Raw genomic sequence first — 13,135 nt, forward strand, 5'->3', positions numbered from 1 at the left:
TCGTACCCAACTTACTGGTTGGCTGCACTGCTGATCCTTTGTCACCGGAGGGTGGTGGTACCTACAAGGGACTCTGATGCTTAAGTTAGCAAGGGTATTAAGCAGGTTTTTAGTAGAATCAGAGTATGAGTTATACTTGGGTGCTCCAGTGTATTTATAGTAGTGTGGAGTGACCTTTTTAGATAAGATAAGTTAGTTATCTTATCTTATCTTATCTTATCTTTGGGCGAGGTCAGCTTATCTTCAAGGGAACCACCCTTCTCTCTGTAGGCTTGGGCTGCCTTAGGATTTGGGTCATGTTCCTTGATTTTGGGCCCTTCTTTGGGCTTTCCTGTCGTTTTGGCCGAGTTCTTTGAGAAGAGGTCGGATAGTCTAACCTGAAGAGGTCGGTCGCCTTGTTACTAAACATCCCGGGTCAGATAGCTCGACCCAGGGTATGAACACATACCAATCCAATGTGTGTGATGACCCTTATTGTGATTGTCAACCACAACCACCACATGCATATGAACCCCCTCCTCAACATAACCCTCCACCACACTCACAATCCTTCTACCACCATCCACCTCCATATGATCCCAACCCGTATCCACCATACCAACCACCATATCAACCATACCTAGAGCCACCACCATTCCAACACCAATACTCCCAAGAACCACAAAGTCCACACACACCACCTCAAGAATTTCACCAATATGAACCACCTTCTAATTACAACAACCTTTCCTCAAACAATGAACCCTCTCTTCCACCATTACCTCCCGATGAAGCCCACATGCTAGAATTGAAGGATCTTGAATCTCATATCTTAAGGCGACACGAGGAGGATGAAAAGAAGTTTGAGGAGTTAAGAGCGAAAATAGCTATCATGGTAGAAGCCATTGGAAACATAGTCTCATCCCACCTAAGTCTATGCGATCAAGGCACTCCCATTGTTGAATGTGAAGAAGCAACTAAGGAGCTTAGTGAGGGAGTGAACTTGAAGCTCCAAGGTGAAGAAGAGGAGCTAAAGCAAGAAATACAATAAGAGGAAGAGGTAGAGATTATTGAACAAGAGGAAGTAGTGGTTGGAGCCTTAGGATATGTTGAGTACATAGAGGAAGCACAAATTGAAGAGCCTTCTTCTATGGAGTTCGAAGTTGATGTTGAGGAGGAGAGTGCACAACCTCCAAGGCACAATGTGATTGAAGAATTGGAAGAAGTGTCCCAAGTAATAGGCCTTCCTATTTATGATGATTCCATACCAACATATAATCCTTTTGAGCTTGAAGAATCCTTCCCTACTATGCTCGGAATTGATGATGAGGTAGATTTCACTTAACCTCCTATGTATGATTTGAGTGATAGGGAAGAGCTAGAGGACATTGGTGAAGAAGAATGTGAACTTGAGGAAGCTTGGCAAGAGGTAGGGCATGAAGTATCTTGCCAAGTGGTGGAAGCCTTCCAAAAAGGATGGACGGGAGTGGAGCGTGTTTTGTCAAGACCGTTGGGAACTCCTCCACCTAGGTTGTCATCTAATCCTTCATTTGAGTGGATAAAACTTCTAACTCTTAGCTTTATTATCCCACTTGAATATGGTTTGCTTGAGACGGATGGCCAACTTAGGGCGCTTTGTGGAATTAAGCGTAAGAGGAGGATGTTTAGTGGTTGGCGTTGTAAGTCTAGGCTCATTATGGTTGGAAGCTCAAAATTGAGGAGCATGGATTGGTGTAGTGCTCAATTGAATGGGTCTAGGAGGATAATTTGGTGTTTCCATGAGAATTCATCTCTCTTGCCACCCGGAGAAAATCACCATGATCAACTCAAGGACGGGTGTGAAAACAAAGTGTGGGATCTCGGATCGCACAAGAAAGATCAACTTTGGGAGACTATGGTTTGTGAAGAACTCCATCAAAGCTTGGCGGTATTAACTTTGAATGATGAAGCACAATGGAAGTCCAAGCGTTGGTGGATGTTCAAGGATGGGTTCAAGCACAAGCCACCTTGATGGATAGCTCCCCATAAGTCCAACTTAAGGACAATAAACAAAAGTGTTAGGTGGGAGACAACCCACCATGGTAAACTCTTTCCTTTTTCTCTTTTGTATATATTGGTAAAACTATTTTAATTTCATGTTTTGTTTGATTAGTTGAGTTTAATTGGGAGTCTAGTAGGTTAAATAAGGTTTTGCGATGTTTCGGTAGCTGTTTGGAGGTTTGGAAAGCTTGGTTCGGTACAAAAACATAGAAAAATTTTGAAAAACAGAGCACCATCCACGCGCACGCGCACTCCATGCGTACGCATACCCAAGTATTTTTGGCCATCCACGCACACGCGTCATGCACGCGTACACGTGGATTGAATTTTTCCACCCCTCCATACATTTTTTCGAAAGTTGTGCCTGCACTGTGCGCGTTTTGTGCCTCTCACGCAAGGCTATGCACGCGTACGCGCACCTCACGCGTACGCGTCGATCTCGAAATAATCCATCGACGCGCACGCGTGCTTCACGCGTACGCGTCATTTCCATTTTACCAATCCACGCGCACGCGTCATGGGCGTGCACGCGTGGAATGTTCTGCATCCAACTATCTTCTTTTCTCATCTCCTTTCCAATTTTTTCCTTCTTCTTTCTTCTCTTCTTTTCTTTCCACCCTTCAAACATCATCCAATACTACCAAACATCATGTAACACCATTTCTTTTAGTTAGTTAGTTAGTTTAATTTTTGTTTTCCATTATAAGTGTTAGATTACTAATCTTGTTTACTGTTTACTGCTGCTTATTACTAATAGGATGTTAGTCTAACATCATTGTTGTTATTGTCATTGTTGGATTTAATTGTTGAGGTTATATTTTGTCGCTTGGTTTTGAGTTTTCATGTTTAACATTTGTGAGCACCAAGTGAATGTTACATTGCCTTTAAGCTTCTTAACTCTTTTGAATTGCATGTTTTGGCCACCATGCATTCATCATCTATTGTTAGGCAATTGTATATTATCATTGCATTTTTTTAGGTGATGCTTGTTTATGGTTTATCCTTATTCACATCACTTATTTCATGTATTGAGATTGTACAATTGTGAAATTGGATCGAAACCTTACCTAGTGACATATTTTTGAGCTTTGTAAAGCTTTGTGGGCCATGCTTGCTATGCGATTGATTTCTACTTCTATCTTCTTTTTCCTAAGTTCCATAGCATCCATGTGTTTCACCTCTATGTCACTTAGGTGTTGCAACAACTTCAATATGTGTCATTGATTGTTGTGTGAGTTTCATATACCATTTTGTTCACTAAGTCTACCTACACATCAATCAATGTCCATGCATTATCCAATTTCACAATTGCTTGATTAATTGCTTGAATGCTTTCATGCCTCTTCACTACTTGTTTGGTTGACTTAACCTACAAGTCTTTTGAAGTATTTTGAGCACACTAGAATAAGTGAAATGTGTATCTTTTTTGTATAATTGTGACATGGTTTCTAAACACTAGGGTGTGAGTTCTAAACCGCATGCAAGTTAGGACCCACACATTTATTTTTTATTAATATCACACTAATTTACTCACTCAATTCTAGTAATTTACCTCATTCCAACAATCCATGCTTCCTTGCTTGTGCATTTACTTGTCTTATTATCTCCTGTTTTCTATGTTCAGGATGAATCATCATAAGCAAAAATAGAAGCGGGAGAAGAACACGCAACATCGGTTGACCTACCAGTTGAAGGTAGCAACTAGAAAAGTTGCCGTACCCCCTTGCTCATCTTTAGATGCACCGAGGATGGTGCAAACTTTTAAGTGTGGGGAGGTTGTCCGACCGTTCGGCATTTTTGGGTGACAAGTTTCTAATCCCAACACTTTTATATTTTATTTTTAGGTCTTTTAGAATTTTTTTTGGTTACCTTGTATATGTATATATTAAGCTTAGTCAAAATCATGATATTTTCCAAGGATTTTATCTATAGGGCACCCCAATTGATTGAAAAAAAAAAGAATTTTTTAGAACTTGCTTGAATTATATACTTTGTGGATCACGTTTTGAGCTAAGAACACAAGCATGTGAGATTTGAGCCTAATTGTGTGGTTACATCATACATAACCACTTACTTTCATTCTTGTCTGCATTATTCTCTTCCTATGATTGTAATCTTTGATTTGTTTGATTTTTTATGTCCATTACTTTGTGTATACATGCATTTATATGATTGAAGCCATTATTCAAATAGCTCACTTACCCAAATAGCCTACCTTTTATCTTTCATTGTTAGCCCATTTTGAGCCTATGCTTAATCCATTTGTTCTTAATTGTAGCACATTACAAGCCTAAGTGAAAAATAATAAATGTACTTAATTTGAATCTTTGATTAGCTTAGGCTAGTGAGAGTGTTCATTATTTGATTTTGGAAGAGTTGGGAACATTGGGTAGAGATAAAAGTGTGTTTTTGTATTTGTGTTGAGAATCTTGGGAATTAGGAACATACTCATGTATTAATCATGTGTAAACCATATACATTGATGTTCTTGTATACATTTTAGTTTGAAAAAATATATATAAGAAGAAAAAGAAAATATATTGAAAAGAAAGAAAAAGAAAAGCAATAAAAAGGGGACAAAGTACCCCAAAGTGAAGTTCAATAATAATCAATGCATATGTGTGGTGATCAAAAGGGAATGCATGAGTGTGTGAAAAAGTGAAGAATGGATAGCTAGGTTTGTTTAGAATTGTATAGGTTGTCATAGGTTAGGTGGAAAGTTTAAATTAATCAAAGATTCAAATTTCAAGCTCACTTGACCATATGCATCCTACCTTGACCCTAGCCCCATTACAACCTATGAAAAATCCCTCATGATATTTGTATGCATGCATAAAGTAATTGTTGATTATTAGATGAAAAACAAATCTTGGAAAGCATGATTAGGGGAGAATTGAGTGAATCAACCCCATACACTTGAGTGCCTAGAGCGGATACACATCCGGTGAGGGTTCGATCGCTCAATTACATGTCTCCACACATGATTATCTTTTCTTGCAAGTTTGTAAGATCTTTCAATGATTCAATTCAATTGTGGGTTGATTTGATTGCTATTGCTTTAGCCCTTGTACTTGTATATGTATTCTTGAGAATTTATTGTTTTGACCAAGTAGATGCATTCATGTAGATAGATTGCATTTAGATAGATATATTTCATTTGGTTAGCTTGCATTGAATAAATGTTGATACCCCTTGCTTCCTTCTTGATTTTAGCATGAGGACATGCTTAGTTTAAGTATGGGAAGATTTGATAAACCCCGATTTCGTGGTTTATCTTGTGCTTATTTTAGGGGATTTTACCACCTTTTCCCACATTTATTCAATGAAATAGCATGGTTTTATAATTCTCCCTTGAATTGTGCTTAAGTGTAAAAACATGGTTTTTAGGCCCTTAAATTGGTGATTTTAACTCACTTTAATTCCATTCGATGCCTTGATGTGTTTGTTGAGTGATTTCAGGTTCATGAGGCAAGTATTGGATGGAAGAAATGAGGAGAAAAGCATACAAAGTAGAGAATTCATGAGGAAACAAAGATTGGGAATGCCTCAGGGGGCGCGCAAGCGTACAAGGCGCGCGCGCACAGAAATAACATTGCACATCGATGCGCACGCGTACTAGGCGCGCGCGCGCAGAAGTGGCTTCGCATAGAGACGCACACGCGTACATGACACGTACGCGCGGATGAAGAAACAGCCAATCGATGCGCACGCGCACATGGCGCGTACGCGCCGATACTCACACGTGACCCACTTAAAGGCAAAATGCTGGGGGCGATTTCTGAGCTGTCCAGGCCCAAATCCAACTTGTTTCTGAGTGTATTTCATGCAGAATTGAAGTCCAAGCAAAGGGGTGAGCAATTAGTTAGTCAACATGAGCCTTTAATTAGTTTTCTAGAGAGAAAAGCTCCATCTTCTCTCTAGAATTAGGTTAGGATTAGGTTAAATTGTCTAGGATCTTGAATTAATTACTTGATTTCATCTTGTTTCTTTTACAATTTCTCATTTCTACATCTTGATTTTCTTAGTTGTAATGTTAATTCCTCATTTTTCTCTCTTGCTTGTTGATGAACATTTTTGGATCTAATTTCCTTTTAATGCAATTTCATGTTTCTATGCTTCTTTTATGTTGATCTTGCTTACTATTATTGATTTCTCACTCATGTTGGTTATGGGTTTCCTTTAATTCTTGCATTTTATGATGTTTACTTTTCTTGCACACTAGGTATTCGATAAAATGTTTCCTATAATTTTTGAGTAGTTTCCTTTACTCTTGGCCTAGGCTAAGGAAATTGAGTGATCTTGAATCCTTGGGCTTCATTGAATTGGTAATTCTAGAACCCTTGGGGATCAATTTGATAACCATTAACTCTACCCTACTACTAAGTTAATTAGTAGCTAGGTTGGGACTTATGGATTGATGTTGATCAAGCCATTTGACGTATTCCAAGCCTAGAAGTAGACATTACGTACTTAAGGCTTTAGTGAGTAGACCTAATGTTCTCGGTTCCTCAAAATTATTAATATTTGAATTGTTGACAAGGATAGTGATCTCAATTACCTAAGTCTAGCCAAGAGTTCCACTTTCTTTTATATTGTTCTTTTACTTTGCCTGCCATTTATTTTCATGCCAAAATATAAAACCAAACCCCTTTGCATTTTCATAGCCAATAATTGACCACTTCATTACAATTCCTTGTGAGACGACCCAGAGTCTAAATACTTCGGTTAATTCTTATTTGGGGTTTGTACTTGTGACAAAACCAAAATTTTTGATGTGAGAATTATTTGTTGGTTTGGAGCTATGCTTACAACGAAGTAATTCTTTTCTATAAAAAGAAAATCTAGACCGACACGACAATTCTCATCCATCACCAGGTCAGTGATTGTGACGCCTGGGTAGTAGCAGCGCTAGTGGGTTATTCCACTTGCTCCAGGTTGAGCTTTTAAACACCCGCCTGGGTAGTAGCCGTAGTAGTGGTTATTCCACTGGCTCTGGGTTAAGCGGGTAGTAGCAAGGGAGTTGTAACTCAAATCCACTTGCTCCGCAATGGGTGTTTCTGTCCATGGTTAGCTACCAGGACGTGTCGGGTTGGCTATATAATCGACAGATGATATCGTCAACCATAGGACAGACATGCATCATACTTGTTTGTGCATATTTGTTTGTGATTGTGTTTTCTATGATTGTGTGTGCTTGTGATTGGATTCTATGTTCTGTAATTGTTGAGTTGGATTATACTTTGTTGACTGTTGTTATTGACTGAGAACATAAAGAAACGAACTTAACTTCTAACCCCGACCCTATTAAGAACTCTCCAGTTCTTACCCCCTATTTCCACCTCTTTCATCTATAGGTGCGAAGGTTTTGTTCGGCGCTACAGGAGCATAGCAAATTAAGTTTACAAGTTGAGTTGCTGAATTTATTTTCCCCCATTGTTTATTCTTTTGGTTTTTTTAGAGGGGTAGGGCTTGTAATTGAGGTTCTTTGAATAAGTCTATATATATAAAGCTATGTGAATATATATACTTTTGTGATTAAGTGATTTAAAATAAAGTCTCCTTTTGTTTTCTTAATCAAAAGTTTTGGTTCATATTCGCAAAAGCTCAATATTAAATAAAATTATAGTATGAAATTAAAAGAGTAGAGGTAGGTGACACCCGGACTTTTAGTGTGATCATGAAGTGCTAAAAGTTAGGGTGTTACACTGCTGCTGTCGACGCAGCGCTCTGTTGCCGTCGTCCATTTGTCATCATCATCGTCAAGCCGTGTCGAAGAGTAGGAGTCATCGCTGTTCGTCGCTTCTAGGTCGTCCTCGTCGCTGGCTGCACCGTTGCCATGTTTCCATCACCAACTTTAAAATTGTAACGCGCGAGGGGCTGTTGTTGAGCCACCGTCGCCTTTTGTTTTTGCTGCCATGGCTGCTGCCCTTCCAGCTACTGCCGTGGTGATTGCTGCGCCTCTGGTTGTCGGAAAATGGCACTGTCGTCATCGAAAACCGTTGTCGGTAAGGATTTTGCTTTTGGTTTCTGTTCTTTTGAATTCTGGGAATGTTATCATCACTGCTTGGTTGTGATAGTTACCGTCACCGAGCTTCTGGTCGCCGCTGTTGGAGCTACTGCTAGATCGAGTCAGAGGTAGCTACTACTTCATTCTTTTATTACAGTAAGTATCTCCGTCTCAGAACCCTCACCATTAGTATTCCGTTACATGTTATTAAGGATTTTGCGACATTAATGATTTAGGATTGAGTTAGCGAGGTTGCATGTTGCAATTAAAGCTGTTTTTGTTGTTGCGGGAATAAGCGAAGCTTGGATGCAGCTATTGCTGTTGCGGGCTGAGGGAGAAAAGGGCCTTGTTTGATTCCTCGAGGTAGGGGTTTGTTTTAAAATAAAAACTTTTTAGGCTTTGAATACCTGACAAGTTTAGTAGATTAATCCAAATAGATGAATGCTTGTGATGTAAATGATTTTCTTCTATGATTGAAAGGTTTTCTACTATGTTAAATTGAAAGGCTGGTTTTGGTTGTGTTGAGCATTAAAAAGAGGGGACCCTTGATGTGTGGCAAACTCCGGTTTTTAAGGGAGCTGTTGCCAAAATGTTTTTAAGAATTTGGAATTGTTTTGGTTATGATTTTGAAAATGAGTTTGATTTGAATTAATTATTAAAAGAGACAAGTTTTGAATGTTTTAAAGGACTTCAAAGAGAATTTGATTTTTATGATTTGGTTGATTTATGATTTTAACTTATTTGGCTTTAATAACAATGAGAAGAGATTTGGTTAACTAGCTAAGGATATTAAGAAGTAAATTAATTATAAATCAAGAATTTGGGAATAGGAGTGTGAGTTCGAAGGTTATGCTTGAGATTGAGATGTGATTAGTGATAATTGGTTTTGATTGAGGAGTTGAGATGTGAATTGGATGATTTTGAGTTTGGATGATTATAAATGAGTGATTTGGAAAGGTTTGGAGATCATTATATTGAGTAGAAACTAATAAGGCTTGTGAATCTTTGGAAAGGTTGGTAAATTCTATTTTTGAATCAAACTAATTTTTGGCTAACTTTGGCGGGCCATAACTCGGCCCTCAAAGTTGGAAAACTTTACAAAATTGGATTTTTATGAAAATCTAGTTATCGATCTTTTCAACGGTTTAGAAATGGTTGAGAAATTAATTTTATGGAAAAAGATATGAAGGTTTGAAATTGAGACTGAAAAATTGGTTTCTACAGCATGCCAGCCTGATATGCTATGCGTACGCGGACTCCACCGTGCGTACGTGAGAGTTGGCCACTACCAACACTCATGCTTACGTGAACATGGGCTGCGTATGCGACTTTGTCACATTTACGCTCATGCGTATGCGAGTAAGTCCCATTGCCCAAACCTTCCGCGTACGCAAAGGTGGTCCGCGTATGCGAGTTTTGAAATTTATACTCCTGCGTATGCGAGCATGTGCAAGCGTACGCGACTACCCCTGTTTTCTGAAAAGTGAATTTTTAAGCTCTCAACCATTTTTTGAGCCTTCTAAATTTTTATAAACCCTGGTACAAGTCTAGAGCCGGTGGAATTAAGGATAGAGGAGTTAAGAATGAAACCTAAAAAGATGAGTTAGTGAATTAGAGGAAAATGAACAAATGTGGAATAATGTATGGTGAGGATGATTGTGATGATGAATGGTAACTAACTTTGATGATGAATATATATATATACACACCTGCCTGGGTTGATGCAGTGGCATTAATCCACTTGCTTCGGGTTTGGTTTGAGTCTCCTCGGGTAGATTCAGTGGTTCACCTCCACTTGCTCTTGGTTCAGAATGATATGTGATTTTAAAACTTTATCTGATTCCTGAATTTTTCTGGGTAGATGTAGCGGGTCGACTCCACTTGCTCAAGGTTGAGTTTCTGTTGACCATCCGTCACAAGATGTGGTCGGACACTTAGACCTTTCCAGATGGTGCCTTCAATGCATTTGATATATGAATATGAATTTTGAGTTTTGGGATGCGCGCACGCAGGGACTGTCCAATGATTAGCTACCAGGACATATCGTGTTGGCTATAAAACCGACAGATGAGCTCATTAGCCATAGGGCAGGCATGCATCATTTTCATTTGTGTGTATTGTTTGGGTGTGAAACTTGTTTGTGAGTTTGTCTAATCGAGTAATTGCATCTATCTACTAATTAACCTAATTGCTCTATCTGTTTATGTTTTGCATTGTTTTGTATGTGTTTGATAACTGGGAGATTCCTCATGCTGGCGGTGGTGATGCTGAGGGTAATTCCTGATGTTGATGATGGGATGTTTGTTGAAAAACTGAGTTTTAATGCTAAATTACTGAGTTATATGCTGATAGACTGTGTAAATAGAAAGAGATAGGTTGAGTAGAGTGTTGGATAAAAGCTTGAGTGTGTATGTTGTAGTTATACCCGGTTTCGGATTTAAGTGGGGTAAGTTATGGGGTAGAAAGACCTCAGGCATTTCTTTGGTTCTTTTTGTCCTTTAAGTTATTCACCTACCGGATTTGTAAATTAAAAGAGTTTCTTTACGACCTTTTAAAGTAAGATTTTTTGCAAAACTTTTCCAAAAGGTTATTTCAAGGGTAAACTGTTTTTATAATGAAAATTATTCTATTTGCAAGTATTTCTTTACTTTGATGGTATTCCTGTCCCTACTGAGAACCTGCGAGGACGATGTTCTCACCCTCTACAGAATTTCTTTTTCAATGATAGGTTCAGAAAGACTTGGACACGAAGCCGTGATAGTTTAGTTGAGATTTTACCCCTCGTCCTTTGTCAGTTTGAGATTTTAGAGGGGCAGGAATTGTAATTGAGAAAGATTGAATAAGTCTATGTATTTAATATTATATGAATATAATTAGGTGATTAAGTGATTTAAAGTAAAAAGGCTTTTTGATTTCTTAATTAAAATTTGGTTTATATTCGTGAAGTCTCAATATTAAATAAAAATAGTATGAAATTAAAGGAATAGATGTAGGTAACGCCAGACTTTTAGTGTGATCGTGAGGTGCTAAAAGTTTGGGTATTACAATGTGAACCATTTCCCTAGGCATCAATTCATGGTTATGCTTGAGGGTTACTTTCCGAACCTTCCAAATTGGGCTCCCCTTATCATGGTATACGAACATCAGGGCCTAGCAGTTCGTGCGTGTCTCATTCCTGTTGGTTCTCTTCCTATTTAATCTGTTGTAGTGCTTTCCATCCCTTAGGCTAGCGCTATTACAAAAGAACATTCTTCTTACAATAGTCCCATTTTCATCCTTCTTATAGTTTCACTTATGGACCCCAAATCCATTGCATCTCCGTACCCTCGAATAAAACTCATATGCACACTCCTAAGTTTGAAACACCTTTTTCAATATGTTCTCCGCACTCAACCCAGTCACATCTTCATATTGACGACTATCCTCATCCAAGAACAAGTCAACTTTTCCAAAATCATCCTCCTCAACAATATCATTGTTTGAAATGCCTAACTCAGATTCACTTTCTTCCGGTGACAAACCCATTATCTTGCCCATCCCACCATCGCATTCCACCTGTCAAATTCCAACCCAACAGAAAATTCTGAAACAAGTGAATATTACATCAGCCATGACTATAACAAACATTATTTAGGCCATAAAGTAAATAACACTAATTACAAAATCCTATTTTTACATAAGAAGATAGTTAATTAAAATGCCACTCTATTTTCATCAGCAAAACTACAAGTATGATTCCAGCCAACCAAACAGAAGAATTATGTGCATTGTGTCCTGCCCAAACATGATTGACATGGAAAAACTTTGCTTTTCACCCAAACATTAATTGCAAAATGTTAATTCCAGTTCAGGGGTCAAGATATGTGATGAGTCCATATTTGATGGTAAATTTTGGCTTGAATTGAGTGGATTTCATCACATAAACTCACATTTATTCATTTAAATAGCATACTTTTGTGATTTCTCTCTCAATTGCACCTAAATGTGAAAACATGCTTTTTTATGCTTAAATTAATCAATTTTATTCCACTTTTATTCTATTCGATACCATGATATATTTTGTTGAGTGAATTCATGTCCAATAGGTAGGAATGGCTAGATAGAAGTGGAAGGAAGCATGCGAAATGGGAAGTCTCATGAAGAAAACAAAGGAGAAGCACACACTCCAGTGTGCATACGCACACCTTCCTATGCATACACACAATTCCTGACGCGTGACTTCATTAAAAAGTCATGTGGCTCGCGATTTTGAGGGCCTTTTGGCCCAATTTTGGAAGTCTTGGAGCTAAAATGGAAGCTATATCAAAGGGGCAATGACGAGAGGATTTTTGCCAGTAAAGAATGTCATAAAAATTGTCGCGTTGTAGATATAGTCTCTAAACCGACAAAAATCCCTTCGTACAAACGTTTTGGTTGTCACAAGTAACAAACCCCTTTTAAAATTGATAACCGAGTATTTAACCTCGGGTCGTCTTCTCAAGAAATTGCAGGGAGGTATGTTCTTATTATTGGTTATGAAGATTGTAAATTGGGGTTTAGGAAGTAAGAAAGCAGTATGTTGAATGATAATAAAAATAAATAAATAACTATAAAATAAACTCTTGGCAAAGTATGAAGAATTGGAAATCCTATCCTAGTTATCCTTATCAATTGCGATGAGAATTGGATTCTTCTCCCACCTTATTAACCTCTAACTATGAAGGTAAGTTAAGTGGACAAATTAATTCGAATCCTCAAGTCCTAGTCTTTCCTTGGGAAAGGCTAGAGTTATTGGAACTTGAATTAATGAAATGAAGAAATCCAATTTTCAATCAACAATGAGTTTGATAACTCAAGTGTCTCCAATGACTCAACCAAAGCCAAAAGGGAAAAATTCAAATTATTTATATAATAAAAAGGAGCAATCATAAGTCTGAAATACCTCAAAATATATTAAATAGAAAATCAATCTAAACATAGAGAGTCATAAACAAAATTGAGAAAAGAAATAAAAGAACATTGAACCTGGGATTTGAGAGTCACTCTAAAACTAAGAGAAATCCTAAATCCTAATCCTAAGAGAGAGGAGAGAACCTCTCTCTCTAAAAACTACATCTACTCCTAAAATTA

The sequence above is a fragment of the Arachis ipaensis genome, chromosome B01 (assembly GCF_000816755.2).
Source record: "Arachis ipaensis cultivar K30076 chromosome B01, Araip1.1, whole genome shotgun sequence".
Taxonomy (NCBI): Eukaryota; Viridiplantae; Streptophyta; class Magnoliopsida; order Fabales; family Fabaceae; genus Arachis; species Arachis ipaensis.